The sequence below is a fragment of the Microcebus murinus genome, chromosome 30 (assembly GCF_040939455.1).
Source record: "Microcebus murinus isolate Inina chromosome 30, M.murinus_Inina_mat1.0, whole genome shotgun sequence".
NCBI lineage: Eukaryota > Metazoa > Chordata > Mammalia > Primates > Cheirogaleidae > Microcebus > Microcebus murinus.
The window spans coordinates 4,778,914-4,797,172 of NC_134133.1; the positions used below are offsets into that span (position 1 = coordinate 4,778,914).

General features: G+C 38.7%; 1 protein-coding gene across 1 annotated transcript in view; it reads right to left on the reverse strand.

The window, feature by feature from the left end:
• Window positions 1–12,034, reverse strand: part of ATXN7 (ataxin 7) — a 115,955-nt gene extending 103,921 nt beyond the window's left edge. Inside the window, exon 1 of the mRNA XM_020284677.2 lies at window positions 1,894–12,034. The gene's annotated coding sequence lies outside the window, so the exon portion shown is untranslated. The remainder of the gene's footprint in view (window positions 1–1,893) is intronic.
• Window positions 12,035–18,259: the final 6,225 nt, after the last annotated feature.

Sequence of the window (18,259 nt, forward strand, 5' to 3'; positions counted from 1 at the left end):
TAGTAAAGATGATGTCTTGCTCTTGCTCAGGCTGGTCTGGAAATCCTGACCTCGAGCAATCCTCCCGCGTTGACCTCCCAGAGTGCTAGGATTACAGGCCTAAGCGGCCCAGCCCAAGATGTCTTGCATATTAAAAAATCCCTTTCTTCCTTGGCAGTCCTCCTTTTCTCAGTAATTGGATCTTTGTGGGACAAGTAACACTGATTCCCTTATGGCTTCAATAACGTAGGTTCTAATTGTAGTCCACAGAAATCACTTCCTAGTCTTCTCTTTTTCTTCCCAGAGACAATCCCAATGCACACAGTAAAACCCTACAGATAGTTATGGACTAAGGAGCTCCTTTGGCATTCTATGTTTCCTTCTTCCCAAATCCCTCCACTGCCAATGGCTGGCCACCATACAGGAACACCTTGATTCTCTCTTCCCTGGCACCTTACAGACATGGCACAATGAATGTCATCCACTGTGATGACTCTGTTGATCACCAAGGGTACCTCTGCATTGCTGGCCCTTCATCTTTAGCCCAGAAAATTTTAAGGGCCTATTTTGAAGATGGAGACTTCATGGCTACCTAGATCCTTATTCTTTTACCATGTTTTCCTGAAAATAAGACCTCCCCATAAAATAAGCCCTAGCAGGATGTCTAAGCATTTGCAAGGCAGAAGCCTTACCCCGAAAATAAGCCCTAGTGACCTGTGTGGCTATGAAAATCAGCCCTAGTGCTGGGCGTGGCTATGAAAAGAAGTCCTAGTGATGGGCGTGGCTATGAAAATCAGCCCTAGTGTTGGGCGTGGCTATGAAAAGAAGCCCTAGTGCTGGGCGTGGCTATGAAAAGAAGCCCTAGTGCTGGGCGTGGCTATGAAAAGAAGCCCTAGTGATGGGCATGGCTGCCCAGCGCATCTGCATAACCCATGCATGTCGTTGGGGAGCAGGAAAGAACAGGAGCAGCCCTTCTCATCTGCCCCATCGCACAGCTCCTATTCCGGAGGTGACAGGAAAGGTGCGGGCAGCCCCACCAACAAGGTCGCCTCCCCCAGTCAGGTCCCGGCCATCCTGTGCGTGCTGCAAGCTGAGGCTTTGAGGCGAAAATAACACAGCCCCTGAAAATAAGCCCTAGGGTGTCTTCTTGAGAAAAAATAAATATAAGACCCTGTCTTATTTTTGGGGAAACATGGCAAACACCTAAACAGAATTGACACATCCTTTTTGAAGCTCCTGAAATGTAGATTTTTTGTGTTAGTTTGTTTTAATCAAAATTCCTCTCCAGCAATTTCCTCTTTTGCACATTGTGTGAAACTTAGCCACTCTCCTCCCCAAACAGTAAATGCATGATGGCTGACATGCAGTGAGAAACCCCACTAATGGTGGCTGCTATTTTTGTAACAGTCTGCGATTGTTCATTAGCATAGAGCTGTCTGGCAGCCTGGCCAAAGGCACTGGACCCAGAAAGTGGGCCTGAGGAGCTCCTGCCCGTTTTATAATCTTGCTCAGGGTCTTCCCTGCCCCGAGCAGGCGGGTCTGTGTTATGCAAGGAGAGAGGAAAACAGGAGCTAAGGGAAGTGGAGCTGGAAAGAAATACGGGAGCACACCTTTGGACAACTTTCCAGAAAAAAAAGAGGGTATGCATTGGGAGAGAAGAGGAGTCCATCTCTAAAGTCTTCTGCAATTTTAACAAATTTGGAGGGGTTGTTATTTAGCAGTTTTCCTGTTAAGAAACAAACACCTAATAATATCACTGTCATTTTATATTAGTAAGATCATATTCAGAGTTACATTTAAATTTTGAGATCTTACTCAGATACCTTAAATATTTAAAACTAACACCTTTGGTAAAACTTTATAATATGAAGCATTGCATTTGTTCGACTATACTATATCAGAACAGCCAGTTACCTTTTCTTGGGAAGGCAAGCGAAAAATCCTGATTGATTTACCAGTGGATCTTCATCTGCTATGGTTGTGGAAGCTCTTTCTTCTTAATTCTGTTCAGATCTACAAAAACAGAAAAAAGGGCAAAGAGATCAAACAGTGCATAAAGCTAATCAGAAACCTCATTAGTTGCCAGATGTTCCAAAATTATTATATGTGCTTTGAAATGTCAAATGGTTAAATTTCAAGATACTTTACCAATTTTACAACAAATGCAATTCAGGTTTTTGTTTGTTTGTTTTACAATGAACTTAATTGGCTATAGTTACAATAAACTAAGAACAAATGACTATTTAATATGTACACAGAGTCAGTCTGCTGGGGATTAAAATCACTGTGTGTAATTTGCCACTAATGAGTTTTCACTTAATTTTTAAAATGGCTATTCAGAAAGCCTGCTCCTATGAAACCTGTCAGAATCACAGATTTAAAAAAACACATGCACTGAATAATATTATTATTTGGAGAGCCCATTCTGTCTTTATCATTCAGCAGTTTGTAAAAGCAATTCTTAATACTTCAAATAGGAAACGAAAAATCAAATCATCTTCCTAAAAAGCATGAGGAAAATATGCACACTATTATCTTCACAGTTGGATGTCTATGTATTTCGGGTAAAATGTGGCTACTTTTTAATTAATCTGAAGAGGAAGAGTGAGTTAAGGAATAAGGAGACTGGAGATTAACAATCCAGAGTTAGAAATTAAGCTGGTTTTCAAGTTTGACAAGCAGCAGAAGAGAAAGAGCAGCAAATATGGGCAATGGCACAGCTACGGGGCAGATGCTGTCAAAGCATAAAAGACAAAGCAGGCTGATTTCATATGAAAAATTCACTACAATACATTTCACTTCCTATAATCCTCACTGGCTATAAGCCAAGGTTGGGTGGTGGGAATACAGCTTTGCTCAATTTTTACTTATATTCATATACTCTATGATGGTAACCCAAATATTTCTGTGGCTTGAGATTCTACTGCTGAAGCATCCCTGAAAGTCAGTGGCTAAAATTCCATGCCATATATTGAACAGTTATTCATAATTATCTTTATTGGCTTTTAAGTTATCCCTAGGTTATATGCTTTCTCCCTTTTAAAAACAGTGTCAGTCTTATTCACCCACAAAATGCTATTCAGCAATGTTTAAAATCATTCCTACAATCTTTATAAACCAGATGTTTCTCTTCAGATTTCTAATTTCTTCTCAGTTTCCTTTCTTTTTAAAAATTTCTCTGATTTCCATTTTAGTGTTTCTTTTCTGCCTTACTTCCAGTAAAAGCCACTATTTTGCTTAACATGTCTGTCCTGAGTCAAAATTCAGTTCTTTGCATCCTAAATATTTTACAGCTATGCAACATCACTTAAAGTAAATAAGCTACACGTTACCAGACAGTCAATAAAGATATTATATTCAAGATAGCCATTCACCTTCCTGATGGCAAAAGAATAGATAGGAGGTAGAGGTGGAACAAGAATGACATCAGATTAGGCTCTATGCTTGATTTATTTCACTAGGTCAACCATTTTTTAATTTTTCATCTGGAAAATCCAACTGTTTCTCCAAAGGATCCAAGAAAAGTCAGCGGATTTGGGGGCCTATGAAATCTCCCTCGAGATAGTATCAGCTTCAAAAGAATTCACCATTTACTAGCTTGCATAGCTTAAAAACACTTTGCAGGAAATCCGATTCTTAGAGAAAAATAGTAGTGGCAGTTACTAAAAATAAGCATTTTAAAATAGTAACTTCTCTACTTAGAAGAGAGGTCAGGAATCTTTCTTTGGTAGGGGAAAAAAAACCACCCTATCATATGTTTGTATATATTCTCTCATTTGATCTTCACAATAACCCGTGTTCAAAAGAGCTGTTCTTATTACTTACATTTTACCAGTGAGGAAGATCGAGAGAGATCATAACTTGCTCAAGATTACTCAGCAAATAAATGGTGTATTAAAATCACCAGTAACTAGAATTCAGGGCTTTGGTGCTATTTAGTTCCCTTTTCAGTACACCAAACGGCCTAAACAACTTCAATTTGTTTGGCAAAGAGAAAGAGAAATAGTTAAAAAGAAATAGTTTTAAATAGACTGGGTAATTTTTCTTAGAACCATAAAACTTGTTATCTTTTACTCATTTAACATCTACTATGTAACAATAAATGAAATTAAAAAAAAAAAAGTTTAAATGATGGCCAGTTAGGAGAGGCAATGGAAACAAGAAGACATAACTGGAATGTTCTCCAAAGTCCTGAGAAGCATACATTTAATTTATGTACTCATATTTTAAGGGAGAGATGAAGAGATTATGGAAGACATGGTTCTCCTAGAGGAGCTACCTAGCTCATGGTGACCCTTTTTCTAAGCACCATGTAATTCTCAACCCCATGCCAGGTCATATTTGTACTATGTGACTATAGGCACATGACTCAAACTAAGACATTCAATTTGTTCTCCTTGCAACTGGTATTGGAACAAAGAGGGTCTAGTTTGGTTGAGGCTGCAAGCTACCTCTAAGAGCTCTCTCAATCTATAGGAAAAAGCAGTCAGCAAAAAGAATGACAGAATGAATGTGCTGTTCAGAGTGAATCTGACCCAGGAGGTCACATAAGCCCATTATCCTCCCCCCAGGAGAGAGAGAGAGGGAAATAGTGGGAGGTTCTTGGGCTTTCCTGTCCTTGTTTCAGTGCCCCAGAGGCCTAAAGCACTAGCTTCCCTAGGGACCTAAGAACACTTTAGACCAGGCATCCTCAAACTACAGCCCACCAGCCACATGCGCGAGCTGCCTAGCACATTTATCCGGCCCGCCGGGTGTCTTTGCCGCTGCTGCCTGTCCTGCTTAGCAGCCAACTCGTCCCGGGCCCACAGTGCGCACTCTCCAACGGTCTGAGGGACAGTGACCTGGCCCCCTGTTTAAAAAGTTTGAGGACCCCTGCTTTAGACTCTAGGGCAAATGATCCACCTTCTTATGAACTTAACTTTTTTAACTGATTTGTGATAACTACAACAAAAATAATCTTGCCAGAGACAGTAAAAAATTTTGCATTAGAAAACAAAAGTACAGATATCACCAGAATTTATTATAAAAGAAGTTATTGCAGAATGTCCAAGCTTCAGAAAAATCCCTTCATAGAGAAAATCACCTTAAATAGAGAAAAGCCCACACTGCTACCTGGGCAGAGTCATATTGACTTTTACGGGGAAGATGGCCATTTTCTAAGAGTAACATTTCTGTGTCCTTTTAAGACTGAGAGCCTTAATGCAAACTTAAGGCATAATCTGGATAACCTCTTGGTATGTAATCAAGTCTGTAGAAATTAAGCAAAAACCTACTAACCATGATAAAGGAAAGGAAAAAAAACAAAACAAGCTAAGCCAAGTCAATCGTGTTTTGAAGCATAACAATATAAACTTGCTTTCATTTCTTAAACCTTCGCTCCTAGGCAAACCACTGAGCTGAGCGTTAGCACATGACTCAAACTCTACAGGCTTCAGGAGGGCATGAGAGGGAAGGAAAAGGTTTGGAGATGTGGGCCCTACAAGGGAAGACAACACAGAAGTTTTGATCTACCTTCCAAGTTAGAGCTGGATAAACAAAACATGAAACTTTGAAGGCTGACTCCAATCTTTCCATTCTAAACGTGAAAAGACTGAAAACCAAGAAAAGTTTCTTAGTCAGTTTAATAAAGACATGTTGAGAATGAGCTCCATGCTAAGTACCCTGGCTGGCCGAGCTATCTAACACCAGGTTGTGCATTGTTCTCCTCATTCTTTGGTATGCACTGCAAACAGAAAGTCCACAGGTCTAAAATAGCCCATTGTTTTGTTTGTTTGTTTTCCATGGTGATCTTGGGGGGAAAACATACGAATTTGTTGCTAAGATTCACATAAAATTCCAAATTCCTAGTTTCTCTGGGAAAACCCAAAAATCTGGCCTTGGGGACAACTCTCGTGCAGGGGGAGAACTGGCTGATGCCAAGTTGTGCACGGCCTCTTGCCATCGGGCACGTGCTTTCCAAAGCACCCAGCTGGCCGCATCGATTACTTTCCCTCCTGGGCTGTCTCCAGGAGGTAGCCAGTGTCCCCTGTGTTTCCCTAAATCTCTTCTCCAAAACTAAACACCACCATCAAAAATTTTAAAAGATAGCTAGTGACAAAAAAATTTTAAAGTTATATGTCAACTGCAGGAATGTTCTACAGAAATACAAATTGTTTTATTCTCTCTCTTCAGAACCCAGTTCCCACCTTGCTTTCACCCAGACATGCTTTCTCCTTGGCAATACAAATTTAAGAATGAAACTCTATACTCGGCATAACCTGTTTTTGCAATGGTGCAACTGGGTATCTCCCTTTTCAAAGGTCAGCCAGCTTTCTGCACCTACTGAGCCACAGTGACTTGCTCGCAGAGTCACTCCACTGAGTTCCAGGTGAACGTCTGAAAACACACCAGTGGCGAGGAAGCCAAGGCCAATTGCAAGGAAGGGCTACAGTAACTCTGGCCTTGGTTTCAGGGGCACGTCTCAGTCTCTGCAGTCAGTTCTAGAGCTTTCCCAACCCTTCATGGAACGCCTCATGTGGAGTCTTAACTTATATTTCACAGAGCCTCCGTTTTCTGACGGCTTCTACATACCCACACAACACTCAGCCCTTCTCATCTCTGTGAGTGGGTTCAGCATAGCCATCCCTTACTCCTTCACCTTCTCACGATGGACAGTTCTCCCATCGCGAGCCTCATCTCTCCCGGGCTTCACTGGGGGTTAACTAGGCTCCCCCTCCTTTTAGCCGAGAGAGGACGACAAGCCATTTTTCCCATCAATTGTGACCACAGTGCACCACTCCACTATTAGCCTGAAAGAGAACTAAAAATATAATACATTTCCCAGTAGTTCTCCAATTTGTAACTGTGCAAAACCTTGGCCAAGTAAGTAGACTGGAAGGTCGATTTACAAGAGCATGTGACAATAATAACAGTAGCAGTAACTGACAGTTACTGAGCACTTACTGCGTGCCCAGTATTGACACACAGGAAGCCCGTTACGTGCATCATCTCGCTTCATCCTCCTGATCTATAGTGCAGGAATTCATACTGTGCTCTTCCAACAGAGAACCAAGGCTTGTGAGACGGCGCCAATAAGGGCAGTCACATATAAGAGCTGAGTCTAAAACAATTCTCTCCACTGTCATATATCACAGCAGTGTGTGTGTGTGTGTGTGTGTGTGTGTGTGTGTGTGTGTGTGTGTGTGTGTGTGTGTTGGAGGTGGGGGGGAGGGAAGTCTGTGGAATTGACTAGAAGGAGGAAGCCCTGGGGAAAAGAGAGCGTTTCTCCCCCAATATTCTTCCAGGGGAACATTAATCTCCTTTTACCTGCCTGAAGTTATAAAATTCTAAAATTCATATAAATATCTTGATCAAGTCATTCTTTGCTGGTCTAACATGGTGCTTTAGGAAAGATGTTAAATGAATGAGCAGCTAGCAAGCATTTCATTTAAGGCCATACTCATTAACACTACCAGTAATAACAAGTTTTGCTGAGTGCTTACTCTGGACCAGACCCTGCACTAAACTCTTTTCACCACAGTTCTATGAAAAAGACTTACTTATAAGTGAGGAAATGGAGGTCTGTGGCAGATAAATGGCTTACCCAAGGTCACTACCAAATGGCTTACAGTAAAAGCAGTGACTAGAGGGATAAGTATGTAATTTTTATTAATGATGCTAGTAGGATTTTAATTCTTCTACCCTTCTTCTTTACATACTACCTACACTAAAGGCAGGTTGGGCAACCTGTAACAAATTTCACTCTCCTCTCTAAAAAAAATCCAGGGAAAATTCTTCCTCTCGTATTAAGCCTTTCTAAATATTATTTGTGATAGAGATTGCCAGTGCTCATCTATATCTACATTCTTTGTTCCTGAGCACACTATTTGACTAAATCTCCCAATATTCACTGCAGTAAGGCATAACTGTGCAACTGAGTCCAAAATGTGAACAGAAATGTCGGGTGCCACTTCTAGGCTAGGCCCATATAAACCTCCCTGGCTTGATCGTCAGTGTTTCATAGCCTCTGCTGGTCAGATGGCGATGGCTCCAAGCACCTAGAGGAAGGCTGAGCAGTAAAATGTCATGCCTGAATGACTAGAGAAGCAAGAGCTTCCTTGTCAACCCACACTGAGCTGTGACTCGACTGAGAAATAGGCATGCATTGTGTTAAGCTACTGAGATTTTGGATAGCCATGGCAGTCAGCCTAATACAGTATTATTTTTGTTATTCTTATTATCATCCTAATTTTCATTATCAACAGAAATAGCTATAATTTACTGAAGGTGTACTAAGTAACAGGCAACATGCTAAGTCTTTATGTACATTATTTTACAAACTTCTCACTATGAAGTAGATATTATCTGTATTTTACAGGCAATAAAAAATCAGGGGTCAGAAATCAATAATGTTTTCCTGCTGTGAACATTTAGTGCATTTATAATCTGAAATATTTATTTCATAATTAATTATGTAATGCCTTATTATACAAGCTGCATTGGTGGGTTAAGCAGTTTTCAATTCTGTTTCAGTTAGTTGATTTTTCTTGAACTCATAACTTATTTCCCTCATTTGGATAAAAATCTGAAAAAAAATCTAAGGAAAGGGAGTGGGACTTACACCTCTTTATTCTATATCATTTCACACCCTGCCTCATGAATATGCAAATTAATAGATATAACTATATCTTTTAAATTATCTCTCTCATGTGTTCTCTCTCTCCCTCTATATGTGTGTATATACAGATACACACATATATACACATATACACACACATATATATAGTGTTTTGGGCAACAGGCCTCTTAAGTAAATCTGACCAGGAAAATTGGCTTATTTTATATGAAGAACTGCTAAGTATCTTGTTTATTTCAAATTCATCACTTAATGACTACCACTAATGCAATTTTTCAATATTGTGATTACATATATTAATGAGCATAAACACTTAGCACAGTGACTGGCATATAGTCCATAGTCGATAAATGATCAATTTCCCTTCTCTGCCATCCCAGTAGCTACTTGAAATACAATAATATGCTGCTGGAGGAAAACAAAAGTGATCAAGAGAAAAATGTTAAGCTGGTAAGTAGAGGATCATTTTAATTACAAAGACCATCTTCCTAACTGGGAGGATGACTGTCTAAAATGTTAGCAGCCAGAGCCAAATGAAGATCAATTGCCAGTCACGAAATTATTCTGTTCATAAAAATCTGTCCTGACAAATCCTGAGGAACATAAATTCTGGAGAAGCTGAGGAGCCAGTGCCCACACCCCTACCTTCATTGCCAGGGAGCTGCAAAGTGGTACCCTGGGACTCACCTTCTGTTTGCTCAGTTCCGTAGGTTTGGCCACATGGGATTCTCTAGAGCCATGGTATCATTATTTGTAGCCAAACGCTAACATGCCTTCTTACAGATCTAGAATATTCTCTATAGTTCATTAGAAAACACACTGGCATCTGAGGACTATCTGTTCTTTCTGAGGCTGTATGCTCCCAGCCTTTGCCTGTCCATAGAACTCCATTTCCTACTCAAGACATTTGATGAATCTTATTAACATGATGCAGACATTCGATTTCATACTAACAATGTTTCATACTAACAATACATGATAGGTAATTCTGTGACATGAGCTTTACATTAGGTAATTAATATAAATATTTCAACTGCTGTTCATGTAAATATGTTCCAAAAAGTCTCTCCTTTCAAGAGTTATTTCAAAATGAAATGGATTATGAGTGTGGTTAGTTACTTTATTTGATATAATTAAAGTACACATTTGGACTTCTTATTCCCACTCATTATTCAACTATAATATCTACTTTCTTGATGGGATAGACTTTTCCCAGGGTAATTTTCCCTTTAACACCACGGTATCATCCTTAACAGTAGGCAATAAGGTTAATGCTATAATCAGCTATTATATCTGCATATTCGACTTTAGCTGCTGTTCAAATATAGCAACACAGAATATGGAACACCCAAGCTAGAAAAACATGGTTTTAAAGATTAGTGAATCAAACTCTGGGTAACAACTTTTAAAAATAAATATTCTTTTAAAAATGTTTATCATAAATATTCTTTTAAGAATAAAGTTTTTAAAACGCTGAGTGAAAAAAACCAATCTCAAAAGATCGCATTTATGTAACATTACCGAAATGACAAAATTATAGAGTTGGAGAACAGATTAGTGGTTGCCAGGAGTTAGGGACTGTGAGAGTAACAATATATAAAGCGGGTAGCACAGGGAAGATCTTTTTTTGGTGATGGAATAGTTCTGTATCTTGACTGTGGTAGTGGTTACACAAAAATACACAAGATAAAATGACACAGAACTATATACAATACGCACACTTCATGCCAATGTTAATTTCTTGGTTTTGATATTGTACTATAGTTAAGTAAGATGTAATCAATGTGAGAAATGGGATGAAGAGTAACCAGGACCTCTCTAGACTATCTTTGCAACTTTCTATGAATCTATAATTATTTCAAAATAAAAAGTTAAAAAATAGCTAAAAGCATGTTTAATTATAAACATACTTCACAAAATAATGTATTCAACCTGTAAGATGAAAAAATACCCAAGGCTATGCAAACATATTTTTTCATCTGACTTTCCATTTTGTACATAAAGGAACTACCAATTATATTGATAGAGGCAAGAAGGAAGCAAAAATAGAGGTTTGAGAGTAGGTTTTACTGTTCATGACAATGTCAGTAACAGAATATTTCGGAAGCCAATATCTGAACGTCTTACAAAGGAACAGGTAGCATACAGCATGCAAAAAATAAAAATATACATTTAAAGACTTTTTATGTTTTCAAGTCTACAAGATTTTGCCATTAAAAAAAGAAAACACAGAGAGCCAAGGAACAGATACTTTAAACATAACTTGAAAACAAAAAGTATATGTTGCGGGTTTTGTACGTTAATCAATATGTCATTGTACATATGATTCTATGTAATTTGGAAAATATATTATTAAATTTATGTTAATACCAAACAATAGATTTTTCTTATGTACACATGGTAGTAGTTTCTATAATTCAAACACCTCTCTAAATTAATATAAATTACTGCAATATGCCAATAATAAATAAGAGACAAAAAGAATTCCAGAAGCTGAGCAATGCAAATTAAACAAAGCCATTGTAAGTTATTTTCACTAGGGTTTTAGACAGAGATCTTTTCATCACTGGTTGAAATGTGACATTCTGGGACTACATCACAAACGTGACCCCCAGACTCCCTGTGTCTCACACCCAACTGGGCTCGGCACTGGTTCATCGTGAATCGGAATCTAAAGAGAGATTGGCAGCACTTCATAAATACCTTCCTGTTCGTTCCTTTCTACGGTGATGCAATCTGACCTACATTTTCAGTGCCCATTGAAACTTCATGGGAGGGGGAAGAGGAGAGTTTTTCATTTCTCCTACCCTCTGATTAACTAGGACAGCAAATGCCACTCAAGGGACTGCTACTGGGCAGAAGCAAAGGGGAAAAAGAGTCATGCCAGTAGGAAATTCCACAGGAGGACATTTAGAAATACTGCATTCCCTGATTCTGCAAACAAACTGCCAGGGCTTTATACCACAACAGCAAGGAAGAATTGTCACACTTTACACCAGAATCAGCCCAGAATGCCAAAGGCTATTTTATTTACTTCGGGCTCCCAGCACAATGAAAATTTAAACTTGAGCTACAGACTCTTGTCATAGTCTTTTTTAAAAAATAAACTTTTAATTTTAGCATGGCTTTCAATTTACAGAAAAGTTGCAAAGATTATTCGGAGAGTTCCTATAAACGCGGTTTCCCCTATCATCAATCTCTTACATAAATAGGGTACATTCGTCACAGCTAATGAACCAATACAAACATATTATTTTTTCCCTTCAGCTTTATTAAAGCATAATTGACACATAAAATTGTATATATTCACAGTGTAAACATGATGCTTTGATATATGTATATATTGTGAAATGATTAAATCAAATATATCCATCATCTCATATACTTATCATTTTTGGGAGGTGAGAACATAGGCTCTACTCTCCTAGCAATTTTCAAGCATACATTTAAAAAAATTTTTGAAGTATACATTATTATTATTTAAAATTATTTTATAATATTTTTTCTTTCCTTTTTTTAAATTTATTTTATTTTTTTGAGAACAAAGCTCTGAAGTCAATTTTTAAAAATTATTTTATAATATTTTTTCTTTTATATTTTTAAATTTATTTTATTTTCAAGTATACATTATTAACTGTAGTTGCCATGCTATGTAATAAATCCCCAGAACTTAATTATCCTAACTAAAATTTGTGCTCTTTGACCAACCTCTCCCTGTTTCCTCCACCCTCCACTCCCAGCCCCTGGCAACTATCACTTTAGTTCAACTTTTTTAGGTTCTTCATATAAGTGAGATCACGCATTATTTGTCTTTCACTGTCTGGCTTATTTCACTTAACACAGTACCCTCCAGGTTTATCCATGTCGTCACAAATGATAGCATTTCCTTTTTTTTTTAAGGTTGAATAGCATTCCATTGTAAACTATATCACATTTTCTTGATCCATTCGTTCATCGATGGACATCAAAACTGATTCCATGTCTTAGCTATTGTGAATAATGCTGCCACAAACATGGAGTACAGCTATCTCTGTGACATACTGAGTTCATTTCCTTTGGATATATACCTAGAAGTAGGATTGCTGGACCATACAGCGGTCCTACTTTTAATGTTTTGAGGGACCTCCATACTGTCTGCCATCATGGCTATACTAACTTACGTTCCCACCAACAGTGTACAAAGTTTCTCTTTTCTCCACATCCTCTCCAACATTTGTTACCTTTTGTCCTTTTGATAATAAGCCATTCTAACAAGACTGAGGAGGTATCTCATTGTGGTTTTAATTTGCATTTCCCTGATGATGAGTGATGTTGAGCATTTTATTATATACCTGTTGACCATTTGCATGTCTTCCTTTGAGAAATGTTAATTCAGACCGTTTTGCATTTTTTAATGAGGTTGTTTTCTTGCTATTGAGTTTTTTGAGTTCCTTATACATTTTATTTATTTATTTATTTATTTATTTATTGAGACAGAGTGCATGTGCATAGTGACTTCCTTTCAAATACTTAAAGGGATGGGCAGTTATGTTCCATCTTCCTTGAGGCAGGATTATCTGCATAAATCATTTGGAATTCTTCTACATGAAAGAGTTACCTATTCTCTCCCATTTGTTTATTTATCATATATTTATACCAGTGTGAGGTAAGGGACATTTGTTTTATATCATTATTTTATAGTTAAACTTACAAATTTTTGTGTTTATATATTTTATATTAGCCTCTGTTTTATATTATATATGTACATTGTATATTTATATTTATTTCCTGTTTTGGGTTATAATCTAATACTAAGTTTTTTAGTTGCTCAAATTGTTGTTGCTTTGACCACGGGGGTTTCTTTCAGTTGACTCCTAGGTTCCTTTGACATACCCCATCATTGTGTGGAGAGAGAGAGAGAGAGAGAGAGAGAGAGAGAGAGAGAGAGAGAGAGAGAGAATGTGTGTGTGTATGTGTGTATCTATAGCACTTTCCTGCTTTCTGGCACTAACAAATACTCCATCTTCTTTATTCCCTGTCTCAGGCATAGAATCAAATCATGTCTGATTTCTTTTACTGAAGAATGGTATTAGAAACCAAAATCTGGGCACTGGGTCTTTTAGTGTTTGACACCTTAAAATTTCTATGAGTACAGGAACTACTTGTATAGTAAATCAACACAATTATCTCTTTAAGTATCTTCATTCTGTGGCATAACATAATAAATCATGAAGAGGATGCTTGGTAATCAAGCTACCATCTGACTGACCACCTTTCAAGTTTGATAGGACCAATAAATGCCATAATAAAGTTCATCCAGAAAAAAATAATAAAGTTTTTTTTTTTCTGTTGTTGGGGGAAGAGAGAGGAAATCTAAAATTAAAAACTGCTTGTTTGCTGTTCTATGCAATAAGGCGTCTTCCTTCTACCACTTACCATTAAATGGTATTTCCTTTATGTCAACTCTTTATCATCTGAGCTGAAGAAAAAAGAAATATTAGATCTGGCTTTGCAATACATTAGTGATAACTTATGGCAGCTACACCTTCCTATTTATGGCTTGCATATTTTACATATGCTTTACATAGGCTTACATATGTTACAACTAGTTTTTCTTCATTAAGAATAAACTAATTAGGCAAACACAAGGGCAGAGACTGGAGCGTCTTGGGCAGTGTGGACACCCAGTGGGACAGGAACAGATTTCTAGAGGTGACTAAACTGCACAGATGACAGTTAATTCATGGATTACACACTGTGCAATTTTTCAACTCAAATTTCAATCAAACTACTAGACTGTGTTAAACGGCCTATGCTAATGAAATCTTTAGTTACCTCAGAACCTTTTTCTTTAGTAGAAAATACTGCTTTTCTCAATCTTTTTCCCTCAATCTGATTAATTTTCAATAAACATTTATGGAGCTTCTAGTATGTACCAGGCAGCATACTATGCCTTGTGCTTCCAATTAATCCAATAATTAGAAAAAATTAAGGGCCCTGTTTCCATTTTTCCCTACCAGCAGAGCTGCTTCAGTTGATGGAAGATAAGGCAAGCCTTTACAATGCTAAAGGCACAAAAAACCTTCACGGAAGCACATAGTTCAGTGTCCGTGTATACAGCTGTCTAATAACGTCTCAGAAAAAAAATCATGATCTTTATCTGTAAACTAGATACTGTATAGTCAAACCTACTTCTCAGGAAGAACGCATGGAAGGCACACTCCTGGCATGTGAAATGGGTTCTTTAAGTATTCGCTCCTGTTCCCACGATGCATCTCATCACAAACACAGCTAGGAAACACCAGGACTGCCCCACTAAGACATTCATTGCCTTTTTTTCATAGCCAATTTTATTAATACTATCTTTGTAAAACTCTAAAATCATGGTCTTTAGAAATGTCAGTTCCCATTTCCCAATCATTCTGTCTTTGATAGATAAACGGCATATCTTCATTCAAGAGGCATGGGCGAGAATGGACAGATAATATTAACAACAGCTAACATTGCCTAAAAACATATGTTGCACCAGGCACTGTGTAGATATTGTACAAGAAGCTGACAAGGTATATGTTTTAATTATTCCTAATTTCCAGATGAAAAACACAATACAGGGGTAAAGTAACTTGCGCGAGGTTGCCATCCATCTGGGCTAGTCAATCTAGCCTTACAGAGAAATGACAACAACAACAACAACAAAATTATACTAAACGACTGAACACAAAAACCCATTTCTCACCTCACAATGCCGATTCCTTTTCTAACACTGCCATACTTGGTGTGAGAGTGAAAAGAATCAGCTAAACTGCGTTCTTTGCTAGAAATGCAAACTGGGAGAAGGGCTTTGGAGACTTGTGCCCCCAAAATGAATTCCAACTTGAGACTTCTGCTCCCAAAATGGATTCCAAATTAGGACTTTATGCTCCCAAAATATGTCCACCAAATAGAACCCAACAAAGCCCCCACACAGTGTTTAGCGGAAAGTAGCAAGTCCCTGGCCCAGCCTGCAAGATGGTCAGTCTGTAGCCCCCGAGTCTGCCTCTTAGCTCTGCAGAACGCTCTAAAAGTTCTCTTGCCTCTGAGCACTTGAACTGCAGACTGCTTCTAGATGCAGCTAGCTTCTTGAGGAGTCAGTTCAGAGGTCACCTACCTCTTCATCTAGGCGGAGCTAGCCCCGCAGGCTGACTCCCTAAAACCGGCTTCAGAGCTCTCCAGCCTGCTCCCTCACCAGAGTCAGCACGGGACACAGCCTGTGTCTAGGGCCTTTTCCCTTATAGGGCTTACCCCCAGGGCAGCCACAAAAAGGGAGAGCAACCCCTTTCTGGAATTCTACAAAACAAGAGCTTAAATCCTGTTTTCTACTTACAAACTGTGTGATCTCCTTTCACTTCCCCGATGAGGTCTGAGAAGATAATGCAAACAGAGCACAGTGTCTGGCACATACTATGTGCTCAATAAATGGTAGCTAGCCATTATCATCATTATCCCCATTCTACAAATAATAAATTGAGAAAGACCTCAAGAAATGAATACTAAAGGTCACAGAGCTGGTGAGTGATAGGAATCAGGGCTTGAAATCGGTTCCTTTTCCTTCCTTTTGTATCTCTCTACTGAGCACCATCCTTAGCACTGAGGAGACAACCGTAAACAGACAGCCATGAACCCTCCTCTCATGGTGTTTACATTCTAGTAGGGAAGACCTTTACACAAACAAATTGAAAGGGTACTCCAAAGAAGGGCAAGGTGGCTGAATACATAGGGCATTAGGGCAAGTAACAAGATCACCGGACTTTGGAAGGTCAGGGAAGGCTTCTGCAAAGAGGTGGGATTTAAAAGTGGGACCAGGAGGCAGAAGAGGTGCTAGGGAGAGGAAGGTGGCAGCAAGCACTCCTGACAAATAAAACCTCAAGGGAAAACAATTCAGAGGAAGCATGGCAAGTCCAAGGAATTAAAAGGCCAGAGCACATGGTGAGGCTGAAGATGCAGGCCCTAGGGTAAAATCTGAGGACCACTGAAAGGCATGTTAAAGGCTCTGGATGTCATTCTTTTCAGGAATGGGAAGGCACCAAAAAGGCTGGCTATCCTCAATGAAACAGTAGTTTCAGGCTCACTCTTGACCCCAACTTCCTGAGTTAGGGACATTTGTTATCTTTATCATCTGTACTTCCAGGACCTGGTAACTGCAGACTTTTGATGAATACTTCTGAGCCCTCTGAACGAATCTCTGGTAAAGACAGACTAAGCCACTCCTTCCTCTTCTTAATCCTACAGCTGGTACTTTTATTATTAAATCACCTATCGCTGATTATTATAGTTGGGTGTAGATCTCTTTTCACTATTCGGTCATAAATTTCTAAAGAGCAAATGTTTACCTCAATACTATCTCTCAAACCTCAAGGCTCAGTAAAATTATAGATTAAAACCGATTCTTTCTTTGAAAAGCTAAAAATCTGTTCTCACATATCTAGACTAAAATTAGGCTAAAATATTAGGTTAAAAAAATTTTTTTAAATACCAAAGGAACTTTAATCCACTTCATTAGGTTAAAAATTTTCCTAATTCATCTCACCCTATATAGGTCTGAAGAGATAATATGCAAGAATTTAAAAAGAAAGTTCCACTTTCCTTTTTGCACTTTGACATCATCAACAAAAAACCATTTCTTTCTTCTTCTTCTTTTTTTTTTTAGAGATAGGGTCTCGCTCTGTCGCCCAGGCTGGAGTGGAGTGGTATGATTACAGCTCACTGCAGCCTTGAACTTGTGGGCTCCAGTGATCCTTCCACCACATCCACCATGCTCTGCTAATTTTTTTTTTTTTTTTTTTTTTTGTAGAGATGGGGCCAAGGCTGGTCTTGAACTCCTAGTCTCTAGTGATCCTCCTGCCTTAGCATCTCAAAGTGCTAGGATTACAGGTGTGAGCCACCACACCTGGCCACACCAAAAAAACCATTTTGTCAATATGTCAGTAAAAGTCCAAGTTTCAATACTCTGGCTTCTCTACAGATCGTATAAATCTTTTGCCTTTTAAAAGTCCAACTTTTATATTTTAAGATAAATGACTTGTATAGTTCATATGCATATTTTTAAAATGTTAGTTTAATTTTAACCGAGAACAAAATGCCCCAACAGAAGGTCTTTCAGTGATTTTCCAATTCTTCTGAGAACTGCTCACATTCTCTCTTTGAATAGTTAATTACTCTGGTAAGAGGAGGGCAACTGTTTGGGCTATTTATATTAAAAGATAAAATTGAGTCATAATCAATAGTTCACATGCTTTAGTAGTTTATTTTGGGATTTCGGGAGATGAGGATGATGAGATAAAATGACCGTGAGATTAAGGTATGCTACTAGGGTATGGTGGTAATTTTGTTTGATTCCCTTTCCATTCCCAGACCAATCTCCCACCGTCCTGGGCCCTGCTCTGTGTCCCAAGAGACTGACTTCTATGCACGGCATCACTGGGTTACTTGCTGGCCAGCTGCCAGGTAGGTTTGGCTAGTAGGAGCCACTGGAAAAAGATCAAAGAGGGAAGGAAGAAAGTCAGGGAGGAGAATATTGCCTTCCTTGTTCCCTCTCTGCTCTGGGCTGCATTTTCTAACAGTACGGTAGCTCTGGCTGACAGCCCCTCCTCTCTGGCTTTAGCTCTCTCACTGGCCCCCAGCAATACCATTTCTTCTCGTTGCTCCTTG